Source organism: Cnephaeus nilssonii (genome assembly GCF_951640355.1).
Source record: "Cnephaeus nilssonii genome assembly, chromosome: X".
In the NCBI taxonomy this organism is placed as follows: Eukaryota; Metazoa; Chordata; class Mammalia; order Chiroptera; family Vespertilionidae; genus Cnephaeus; species Cnephaeus nilssonii.
The window spans coordinates 84,125,974-84,138,873 of NC_137071.1; the positions used below are offsets into that span (position 1 = coordinate 84,125,974).

A 12,900-nucleotide genomic window follows, 5' to 3' on the forward strand; every position below is an offset into this window, starting at 1 on the left:
TATTTTCCCTTGAGCAATGAAAACAAAGAAAAAAATAAACAAATAGGACTACGTCAAATTTAGAAGTTTTTGTACAGCAAAGAAAAGCTATCAACAAAACAAAAAGACAACCCACTGAATGGAAGAAGATATTTGCCAATGATACATCCAATAAATGTCGATATCCAAAATTTATAAAGAACTCATACAACTCAACACCACAAAAACAAACAATCCAATTAAAAATGGGCGGAGGACCTAAATAGACATGTCTCCAAAAAGGACATACAGATGGCCAATAGACATGAAAAGATACTCAACATCACTAATCATCAGAGAAATACAAATTAAAACCATAATAAGATAGCACCTGACATCTGTCAGAATGGCTATCTATATATATAAAAGGCTAAGTGTCCATCCGACAGATAGCTTTGATGCACAATGACCACCAGGGGGCAGACACTCAATGCAGGAGCTGCCATGATGCGCACTGCCCATCTACACTAATAAAAGAGAAACATGCAAATTGACTGTACCTCCATGATGCCCACCAGCCAACCAAGAGTGAGTATGCAAATTAACCCAACAAAGATGGCGGCACGCATGCAGGCGCGGAGCAGCCAGGCGGGGTGGAATGCCTGCTATGAGGAGGAGGGCGGGGGGTGGAGGGAACTACAGGAGCAGCGATCCAGCTGGAGCAAAGACTGACAGCTCCAGCCAGAGTGAAGATGGAAGGCGGCAGCCAGAGTGAAGGCCTGGGTCCCGGGTGCCGGAGGAAAACCGGTGCCAGCAGCCAGGGGAAGGAAGGCCTATTGCACGAATCTTCATGCAACAGGCCTCTAGTTTAAAAATAAACGGCACTGCGAATCTGGCACCAACAAACCAACACTTGGCTTCCCCCAAATGGGACACAGGCCCTGCTACCACCCTGGAGTGACACCCCACCAAATTGCAGCCAATGCTGCCAAGACCCCATGGTGCAAAATGCAGCCCACAGCCCAGCCCAGCCCAGAAAGGGTCGCTATGGGGGTCGGGTAATGACATCATGTAGCAACGCCCAGCTTCCTCTCCCTAGCAACTAGCCTCCTTGCAGTTTCTTCAGCCTAGGAACATGACTTGCTTTATGTCCAAGTACAAACATTTTACAAGTTAACCCAATGTCTGTGAAGCATTTTCACATGCCTCATCTCATTTGATCCTCACAGAAGTTCTAGAGTAGGTAGATAGGAGACTTGGTAGAATCCTATTTTCTGTTCATTAGCCAGAAAACGGAGATTTAGAAAGTTTAGAAACTTGACCCGACTGAAAAGAAGTAAGAAATGATGGACCTTAAAAATGACTTCAGGTTTTCTCACTGTACAGAATATAGTCAAACACTGCTGCAGTTAAATATTTTACCCTTTGTTCTCCCTGCGTGATCTACAATAATAATCTGCTGCATGTTGATATTTACTGCTGTGGTGCTGACAATTACCTAAAAGAGACGTTGGGGTGCTTCACTGGGCTGGAAAAAGTTTAGCTAAATCAGAAAGCAGGTCTAATTAAGCAAGTTTATTCTATATATATAAAAGGCTAAGTTGACTCGCCCATACACAATACATATAAAGCTCTCACTGGCGCCAATCACATGCATGTATTTCAATCTGTCATTGTCAATTGTGAATTTGGTTGACACTTCTATTATAGAGAAAGGGCGATAGCAATATTAAAATATTTCTTCTAATTAATTTCCTTTCAATGTGCATGAATCCGTGCACCAGGACACTAATCATCAATAAAACAACAAACAACAAGTGTTGGTGAGAATGTAGACAAAAAGGAACCCTCGTGTACTGTTGGTGGGAATGCAGATTGGTGCAGCCATTATGGAAAACTGTATGGAAGATCCTCAAAAAAATTAAAAATGGAAATGCCTCATGACCCAGCTATTCCACTTCTGTATGTATATATGAAGAAACCTAAAACACTAATTCGAAAAAATATATGCACTCCTATGTTCATTGCAGGGTTATTTATGATAGCCAAGTTATAGAAATAACCCAAGTGCCCATCAATAGACAAGTAAATAACAAAGTGTGGTATAGCCTAGCTTGTTTGGCTCAGTGGATAGAGCATCGGCCTGCGGACTGAAGGGACCCAGGTTCAATTCTGGTAAGGGCACATGCCCTGGTTGTGGGCTCCATCCCCAGTAGGGGTAGGGGGTGTGCAGGAGGCAGCCAACCAATGATTCTCTCTCATCATTGATGTTTCTTTCTCTCTCTCCCTCTCCCTTCCTCTCTGAAATCAATAAAAAATATATATTTTTAAAAAGTGTGGTACATGTATACAATGAAATATTTGTCACAAAAAATAATGAACTCTTACCATTACAACAGCATGGATATACCTAGAGAGTATTATGCTGAATAAGTCAGTCACAGAAAGATAAATACCATATGATTTCACTTATACTGGTATGTGGAATCTAATGAATAATATAAATGAACAAACAAAACAGAAACAGCCTCATAGAAAACAAAATGATGGTTGCTGGAGGGGTAGAGAAGTAGGGGACTGGGTAAAAAAGTTGAAGGAATTGAGAAGTACAGATTTGTAGTTACAAACTAGTCATGGGGATGTAAAGTACAGCATAGGGAATATAGTCAATAATATTGTTAAAAGTATGTATGGTGCCAGATGGATACTGGAAATATCAGAAGGAGCACTTCGATTGTCTTACCATTGTGCTGTACACCTGAAATTAATACAAAATAATATTTAATATGAACTGTAATTTTAAAAATAATAAATGATATTCAAATGACACTCTATAAGTAATCATATGAATATTTAAATAAGGTTCCATTTTAGAGCCAGGGCCAAAAAGAGAGACGTAGTGCCACCACTTGGGCACCCTGCAGCTTTGAAACTATGGACCAGTGCACTTCCATTAAAATGACATTTCTTGACAAAACATTCTGGCTGAATTATGGCATCCTAATTGTTACTGATGAATGAAGACTTTTATTAAACTTGTTTTGTAAGCTTTTTTGAACAATAAACAAGAAAGTATAAATAGCATATGTATAGGATTCTTAATGTTTTGACTTATTCTAAATTCTACAACTTGAAAAATAAACTAAAATAGAATATGATACATATATCCAATCTTGAAAACTTAGCTTGCAAAGTCCCTTCATGCTAAGTCTGTAAATTTAAATTTAAAAGCAGTGTTGGCCAGGTAGCTCAGTTGGTTAGAGCCTTGTTCTGATACCCCAAGATTGTGGGTTTGATACCTGAACCCCATCAGGGCACATACTCCATTCAACCAACGGATGAATAGATGAGAGGAGCAACAAATTAATGTTTCTCTCTCAAATCAATCAGTAAAAACCTTTTTTAAAGAAGTAGGTGGAAGCTCCTTACTGATGACTTACAGGCACCATAAAAGATAGAAAACTGAAATACCATATTTAGTGTATCTAGAAATTTTGTGTAAAGAATTACAGAAACTATACCATGGGCCAATTATTGAAAACCTGTAATCTCCTTTTGGAGTCTATTGTAAACGTGCATGGCATTGTAGTTAACCTAACACCATCATGTTGAAATCTGTATTGTTGAAACTAGTATTTTTGTGCTGACCCAAACCTGACCCAGTACAAAATCTGTCACAACAGAAATGTAATGTTTCTGAAAGCATGATTGCCCTCTCATTTCTTTTTCACCTTCCTGTGCCTTTCATGAGGTTTTCCAGTTGGTTAATCATTAATTAATATTTAACAAGACTTTATCCCAGTGCCAAGCCCTTCTCTGCTTGTCTAGCCTTTAGGCCTTATATGAACTGCTCCACTCTTTCCCGTTTAATAAGTCCTGACCCTGACTACAGGTTAATGTCTCTAAAGAAATTAATAACAGCAAATGAAGTGGGCGGTCCTTTATAAGAGAATTCAATTTTTCAGGCATTTTCTCTGAAATGCATGTAAAATGGGATGTAATTGAACCAATTTGAAATTCATTTTGAAAATTTCCAAGCACACATTTCCTGAACAAAATGGTTCCTACTGCAACAGGAAAGATTTTATTTAGACGTTGTCTTCTGCAGCTGTCTCACAAGTCAATCTCTAGACCTTACTGGAGAATCCCTCAAACTCTGGCCCTCTGGACTTGCAGTGAGTCAAAGGATCAAAATGCAGATAAGGAGGGGACACCTCTACATGTGTTAATGAAAGAGGTCAGCTATGGCTTGGAGGCAATCTCGTGGGCTAAAAGAAGAAAAGGTATTCTGGGAACGGGAGCCTGTGTCCAAGTTTTCTCTGGTGAAAGGAGACAGATGATAATTGATGTCCATTTCTAGTCAAAGAAGTGGAAGCACTTTAGTTCCACCATCCCTTCCCACCCCACCTCTTTCTGCGTGGACATACATACCATACAGGTGATTTTGGTGAACAGTTTACTGAGCACGAAGCTAAACACTTGAGAGCCCCGTCCTGTCCATAATCTGCTCCCCAGACCTCCTAAAGAAAGGGAGAATTGCTGAGGTTTTCCCTCTGCGCTGCTCCGCACCTTGCCTGACTAGAGCCAATAAAACTACTAGAAATGTCCCTTCCCATACCGACATTCTCTTCAAGATTTCGGGGAGAAATTGTACCCTCCATAGACTTAAATAGGAGTTTGGTGGCATTCAAACTCTCGTTCTCGACATTCCCATCTTTTCATTTATTCCTCAAGATTTTTTTGAACACTGTGGACTTTTCTAATCTCATAGTCAGGGAGAAAGAGAAGCAGGCGCGGGGGACCAATCTCAGATCCCAGCCACACGGTTCCTGTCCCAATCGCTCCCGGGCGCCGGTCCCGGTGATTATTCTCCCAACTCTCCACCCAGCTGATGTGACAGGCTCGTGGCCCAATCGGCTTCCTGGTTCCCAGGCCGCCTGCAAGCACCACCCGAACCAATAGCGACGGCCCAGGGGCGGAGGGGCTGGCTGGAGGGGAGGGAGTGCTGGCTTTAGAACCGCAGCCGCAAAGATTCCGAGAGGCAGAAGTTGTCTGAGCGCGTCGGTCAGAGGCGGTCGGGCCAGATCCGGTACTCTGCGACTTTAGGTAAGTGCATCGTCGGCACCGGAGGGCACCAGGACAAGGGGTGTGCCGGGGCGTTGGCAGGAGTGGGTTCGGGTAGAGCATCTCCCGGAACCTCAGTAGGAACGTGCCTCGCCCGGGGGGCGGGGAACAGAGGGCAGGAGGAGGGGGGGCTGCAAAAATCTCTTTTCTAGCCCTTGGGTGCCTAGGCGTTCATTATCGTCAGGGATGGGTGGGAGTGACAGTGTTCCCCTAGACCAGCACCCGCCGCAAGCACGTTTTATGCTCTTCACTATACAGAAGGTTCTTCCCCAGTAGTTGCTCGACTTGTTGCCAACCTTGAGCTGGAGTTCCCTGACGCCAGCACTTGCCCTTCTTCCCTAGCGTGGCCATGGCCCCGAAGTGGAAATCGAGCTCCTAACTTCCCTCTGTCGTCCTTCTCCAGCTATTGCCACCACCCAGCACCCCCCCCGCCCACCCTCACCCTCACCCCCGCCCCGCTCCGGATTCAGGAAATCCTGGAGCCCACAGCCCGCGACGCCTCCGCCCCCCGCTCGCCCGCCTCGGGTGACCTCGCGGGCTCGCGCCGCCCCCGGGCGCTTGGGGGTACCGCGTCCCCTGGAGGGGACGAGGCTCCTGTGGCCCGCCGTCCTGTCCGCCTGCTTCCCCTGCCCTTAGCGAAAGCGTTGTGATCGCACCGCGTCTCCCTATGAGTAAGCACTTTTTCCCTTTCAGTAGCCGAACATCTCCCAAGCCTTCGGGGCAGTACCTTTCTGTTCTCTTCCCCGACCCCCGCCGCCCGTCGGCTCCCTTCAGCAGCTCCTCTGGCTCTGTAGCCCGTGCGCGCGGTTGGGACCGAGGCAGCCAGGGACCTCTCGGGGTGCTCTGGAAGGCACAGCCCTAGAGACTGTGGGAGGGGGGTACTACCCCACTCCCCCCATCAGCTGCAATTGCCGGTATTTACTTTTCTCCACCCGCTATCCTGAAGCGCTCTAAAGAGAGGCTGGGGGACGCCGGCCACCCCCGCCCCGGCTTCTCGCCAGTTCCAAAGTTGCCGCCGCCGCCGCCGCTGCTGCTCTGGCTCTCGTTTGCGGGCGGCTCCTTTGGCCTCACTCCAGGGCAGGAGATGATCCCAGCCGGGAAAATGGAGTGGGGTTAATGCCGTACTCGGTGCTTCTTGCTCCTCACCTGCTGTGTATTACATCCCTACCGCTGCAGAAGGTTGAACTTAGAACTAACTGGGTTGGAGAGCCTTGCCTTTTAGGATCAGATAGACAGGATGCTCTGGGTGCCTGGCCTGCTAGGACGGATGGGGGATGGGGAAGAAAGCCTGGCTGGCCACACAGTAGGTAGAAAACGTAGCTGAAGTTAAAAACTACTGAGAGGTAAGCACTACTCCACTTAGCTGGATGTCACAATGTGATTGGAAGCCTAAGTTTGATCCTGGAGATGCAATTCACAGCGAATTCCAAGGAAGTGGTAGGAGTCCCACACATGCCAGTAGCCATCACGTGCCCAAAGTCTGATACCCCTAGGGTAATGGTCACATGACTTCTTTTGACTTTAAGATTGGAATGTAATGGCTGAAGCCCGAATTCCAAAAACTACAGCCTTAAAAAAGGGGAGGGGAGTATGAACTAGCCTCTACTCAAGGGAATTCTACTTGAATTTGAATGAGGGGCACAGAGAGGGAATTTAGTGGTCAGATTTTATCTAAAATAAAAACAGGAATGGTTTTTAAAATAAGGGTTTGAGATATGTTTGTGCTGGGACATATACCTCCCCCCCTCCCCCACCATAAGCCTTCAATCTAGTGACGGCTTTTCTAAATTTTAAAAAATTTCTAATTATTTTCTAGGAAAATTGTTATTTTATTCATACCCTATTTCATCTCTAACTGATGGATTTGAAGCTATATCTTCTAAGATAATGTTAAAAAAATAAGGCTTTGTCCATATTCCTGGGTCTGGCCTATATTCTAATTGTAGTGTTCTGTTTTGGCTCAGTGGATATAGCGTCCGCCTGCCGACTGAAGGGTCCCGGGTTCCATTCCAGTCAAGGGCACATGCCAGGTTGCGGGCTTAATCCCCAATGTGGTGTGTGTAGAAGGCAGCCAATCAATTAATTCTTTTTCATCATTGATGTTTCTCTCTCCCTTTACTTTCCTCTCTGAAATCAATAAAATATATATATATATATAAAGAAAGGATTTCACTTTCAAAAAAAAGAAATCAGGAACAAAAACAGTGGACAAAAAAATTTGACAAGTTGATTTGGTTGGGTCTTTGCCTGTCAAAAGTTTGTTAGAATAATGAGAGGGCGCTGAAACAACTCCCATCTTGACCATTACCCGCCCTTGTGGCCCAAATTATGGTTGCTGTAGGAAATACGTGGCAGTTTTGGTGTTCAGATTATATATTGCAGAGTATAGAAATGGGCAGAGGAATCTCTGAGGTCATGAGTTTAAAAGCTTTACTTATTCACAAAAATGGATGCAGCGTTGAAAACAACTAGGGCAGCTAAAAATGAAACTGGGAACATTAAGAAATTTTGGCTTTGTATGCGTTAGCCAAAAACCCTTTGTCTACTGCAGCAACCTATGATTGACTCCAGCACTTCATTTTCCTGCTGTGCTTGGGTTTCTGAGCCTAAAAACTAGAATTACTTTAAGCACATAGTTCTGACCCCAAGGGCTAGCCTTGGGGCACACATTAGCTGGAAATGGGTTTAAAATGCACCTGCAGTTACTGGAGTTAACTACACTAGTAGATAACAACCCTTTCCCACCAGTGGAAGTAAGATGACAATATAATTTTAAATTGAATTTCTTTTTTAAATTTTTTTATTGATTGATTTTAGACGAAGACATCGATTTGATGTTCCACTTCTTTATGCATTCATTGGTTGTTTCCCTATCAAACCCGCAACTTTGGCAGATAGGGATAACGCTCTAACCAACTGAGCCACCTGGCCAGGGCTCTAGATTGAACTTCTAATAAATATTTAACCTCAAAAAGGACAGTACAGCCTGGCTGGTGTGGCTCAGCGGTTGAGCGCCGAACCAGGAAAGAAGAGGGAAGATAATTTGGCCATGGTGCTTGAGCACTGAAGTGATTATTTTTGGGGAAACTGACAGGGAAAAGGAAGAAAGTCCACTTGCTATTCATTATTCCATATTCTGTCTTAGGCATTATTTCTACTTGCCTTTCCAAGGAATTTACTGACATAATATTCTTAGCACATATGATAAATTCATAAATTTGCTATTGTGTTTGGTATAGCATAATCTAGGTGGAATGTGTGTTAAACTGTTTGTTTTTGCTATTTAGTACAGATTCCAAAAGTAGCTGGTATAAAATTACAAGTGAACGTCTATCTATACATGACAACCTGGGTATGTTTTTAGAATCATTTTGTACTGGCTCATATGGTAATTTCTTTTTTGGTGAAAAGTAATCCAGGGGGTGGAAAATTTGATCTGTGAAAATAATAAAACTCGGTTTAGAAGAAAACAGCTAGATCATGCTCTGAGTCTGTATAAATTATCCTAAGGAGTGATGTAACATTTAACGTATGTTCAATGTGTTGGAAGTTTCAAAAGCTTTTTGGATACATTACACTGTTGGAAGCTCTTTTAGACACCAGTGGTCACGACTAGCTGTTTTTAGCTATGAGAGAACTTTGGTTAAAGTTATGGTTTGGCTAATCATGAAATGTCAGCCTCAGGAAAAGATCGGATAATACTTGAGCCATCTTGTAGGTAGTTATGGAGTTGAGGCAGTTTCAAAACATTCAATATGTTTAATATTGAATTTGCCTTATTTTTAGCACTTGAAGGACAAATATTACTGAGTATAAACTGCTTTAGGGATGAAAAGCATTGCTGGTTAAATGAAAATGAAAATACTAGCGGGGAAGTATGTGGGAATTGGCTTCAGAAGAACTGGATTCTAGACATGGCTCTGCCACTGACTCATAGTTTGACCTTGAGAAAGCCATTTAAAATTATTATATTGATAACTAACATTGAGTACACACATGTGCCAGACACCATGAATTTTCTCATTTATGAAATGAGGGCATAGCTCAAGGTTTTTGGTTTCCTGGGATTTTTTTTTTCAAATAGTTAGAGCCTGGCTTATTTTAGTTATATTTATCACTTGAATTTTCAACTTTCAGTGCAACTTTATTGAACCAAGTTAAATAACCTGTTGGCAAGTTGATGATCACCACTGGCTTATTCCAGGATTAATGTTAGTTCTTTAAAATATAGATGTACCTTTTATATCATTTCTTAACAAGGATTTTTGGCACATTAAACCAACTGATTTTATATTACGAGAAAACTTAATTTTTCCTACCAGTGTAGAAATTTGCTTGATAGAAAGGAGATAGTGTTGTTAATTGAAAAAGGCATTGAGTGTGGAATCCAGGGCCTTTTAGTCCTCTATAGTTTGGACAGATAGCCCATCTTAAGTAAATCTTGGAAGTTCTCTGTTCATATCTGGATTTTACTTTATTTGTTAGCCATCTGTTTCCAATCTATGTATTTCACAGGCATGCTGAAAGGATAAGTGAGCTATGTAAGCCTTGGCTCTTCAGCAGACAGGTGCTATATAAATTCAAAGTACTGTAGTAGTATATCATAGAAACACTAGACCTTTAATAAGAGTTTATAGAAATGGTAGAGTTCTCATCACTTATGTCTTGCCACATTTGTACTTGTCTGTAAAAGTTCTCCAGCCATCCAATTTCATGAGCAAAGGAGAAATAAAGCCAGACATATTATAATGAAAAATAAGAGAAATGGTTGATAACAAGAGAATAAAAACCTATACGTAATACTTTCTTATATTTTTATCCCCTCTACTGTGCCAAGTAGCCTGTGAAAGCCATTAATGTGGTGGTGGCTTTCACAGGCTACCACAGGTGGTAGACCTTTCTCAAGGACTACTGAGCAGTGTTTTGATGTTCATTATTAATCAAATCAGAATCTGTTGGCTAATCATGCTTCATTCTTAGTTTTGTGATTGCCTGTAATAGGAGGTTTTGTGTAAAATTGCTCATGAAAAATCAAGTGTTTCTCCTTATAATTGGAGGACAACATGCAAGTATGCAAACGCGCATAATAAAGATAATCTGTATATTTAAGGGTCCGTGCCATCATTAACACAGAAAAGGTGAAAAGTTAATATAAATCTTCACTTGAAAAACAAACGTGTTGGGCTAAATGGGTCATTGTCTTTCTTTTTATAGATGGGCCATTTTCACCCATTACCCTCAAATCTGTTAATTTGGAATTAATTTTTAATGTTTATTGTAATTTTGCCAATTATATGATGGTTCTTTAACTGTTGTTCTTTTGAGTTATGCATTTTTTTTCCTTTGGTTAAAATTATGTTTGATGACATTTGTTAAAATATCACTTTTAAAGTGATAGTAGTTAATTAAAATGAAAATAAGTTGGAAGAAAAAATAAAATTTTTTAAAAATGAAATAAGCAGGAAGCCCTGGGTTAAAGGACTTTTAAAATAACCTGGTATCATAGCACTAGTTCTGAAAAATAGCTTCTTTTTTGCTAACAGAAATCTTTTTTTTTTAAGTCAAAGCTCTGATTTCTACCATCTCTGGTTTAAAATATTGATAGCAAGTTTTTTGTTGTCTTCACTGAAAATATAACTGATTCTCTTAAACTGTTATATATATTTATTTTAAAAACTTTTACTTTCTTTTAAAGTTTTTTTTTATTTTTTAAATATGTTTTTATTCATTTGAGAGAGGAAGGGAGAGGGACAGAGATAGAAACATCAATGATGAGATAGAATCATTAAAAGGCTGCCTCCCGCACACCCTGTACTCGGGATTGAACCAGCACCCTGGACATGTGCCCTGACCAAGAATCAAACCCTGACCTCTTGGTTCATGGGCCGACTCTCAACCATTGATCCACACTGGCTAAGCTAAAGTTTTTACTTTCTATAAAATAAAATTTGTGGGGTAGTATCATAGCTTTGAATATTGATATTATTGCATTCTCTATTACATGCTCTGATTACATAGTGTGCACTCAGATAGACATTTAAATGATATATATTATATTGATTTCAGAGAGGGAGGCAGAGAGAGATAGAAACATCAATGATGAGAATCATCGATTCTGCCTCCTGCAAGTCCCCTGCTGGGGTTTGAGCCCACAACCCAGGCATGTGCCCCCACCAGGAATCTAGGCATCAAACTCCTGGTTCTTAGGTCGAAGCTCAAACACTGAGCCACACCGGCTGGGCCAGATTGACATTTTCATTTTTTTAAATTTCTTTATTGATTAAGGTGTTACATATGTGTCCTTATTCCCCCATTACCCCCCCATCTCCCCCACTCCTGCCCTCACCCCCCTGTTGACTGTGTCCATTGGTTAGGCTTATTTGCATGCATACAAGTCCTTTGGTTGATCTCTCCTCCTTACCCCCACCCTCCCCTACCTTCCCTCTGAGGTTTGATGGTCTGATCAATGTTTCTCTGTCTCTGGATCTGTTTTTGTTTTCTTATTCACACTGAATGATACATTGTCTTTCAGAGATTAGTATAATTTTTAAGCTTTTTCCCCGTATTTCTTAATTTGCTTGCACATTTTCCTTTGCCATTTCTTAAAGTCCTTTTTGGTATTTGGGGGCTTATATTTCAGGTCAGGGAGAATTACCATTATAGACTGAACAGTGTTTTCTCAGAGGTGAAAATGACAGGAAATGGTTCCTGGGATATATTCTGTTGCTATAAAAGTCAGTATGTATGATTTAGTCATCTAAAGGTTACTAAAGTAAACTAAGAAAAGTGTCCTAAGTGGTGCATACTTAAGATGTTTTTAATCACTTTACTTTGGATTAAAGAAATACAAGGCCATTATAAAAATCATAAAGAAAAACGTAACAGGGTTTATAAATAAGAAAATTTAAATTACTCAAAATTGTACCATCTACCACTTCTTTATATATTTTATCTATTTCCTGTGTCTAGAGAAAGTTATTTATTTTTACAATTTGGATCATATAGCACATACAGTTTTATCCCATTCTCTCACTGCATTCTGAACATGTTTTCATGTAATCAAATATTTTTTTAAAAGTTTAAAATCACTGGATGGTAGTCTATATAATGGATATTTCATAATCTTTTTTACTGATTCCAGGTTGTTGGACGTTTATGTTATTTTCATATCTTATAGAAAGGGCTTCAGGGAACTTCCTTAGGCAAGAACCATTTTGCGACTGATTATTTCTTTGAGATAAATACATAGAAATTGCAAGAAGTTTTGTTTTTAAACATGAATTCCTTTGACAATCTCTGGAAGTTAAACATTGGCTTAAGCAAAAAGAGCCTTGATTGCAAACAGTGGCACAAAAAAAAAAGCCATTCTTTATATAGCGTGTCATACTGACCAAACTGGACCTGGTTTAGGTAAAGTATATGTCTTGGAAATATTTTGGTTTCCTCTGATCTAGTTAACAGGTGCAAAGCAGGATGAAGTAGAATCCTGTGCGGTATACAATCATAGGAAGTTCTATTTTTTGAAACGTAGCTCTTAGTGGAGGAAGGGAGACAGGTTTGTTTTTCAGTTGCCTGTAGATTTCAGGTTGCTATAAAATTTGGTTCAAGTATATGGAGCTTAGCCCAGCCAGCATGGCTCAGTGGTTGAGTGTCGACCTATGAACCAGGAGGTCACGAGTTAGATTCCTCAGGGCACATGCCCGCGTTGTGTGCTCCATCCCCAGTGGGGAACGTGCAGGAGGCAGCCAATCAATGATTCTCTCTCATCATTGATGTTTCTATCTCTCCCTCTCCCTCTCCCTGTCTGAAATCAATAAA

At 41.1% G+C, this 12,900-nt stretch overlaps 1 protein-coding gene across 1 annotated transcript in view; it reads left to right on the forward strand.

The window, feature by feature from the left end:
* Positions 1-4,933: 4,933 nt before the first annotated feature.
* The window catches only part of PLS3 (plastin 3), a 95,396-nt gene continuing 87,429 nt past the window's right edge, over positions 4,934-12,900 (forward strand). The window contains exon 1 of the mRNA XM_079765350.1: positions 4,934-5,064. The gene's annotated coding sequence lies outside the window, so the exon portion shown is untranslated. The remainder of the gene's footprint in view (positions 5,065-12,900) is intronic.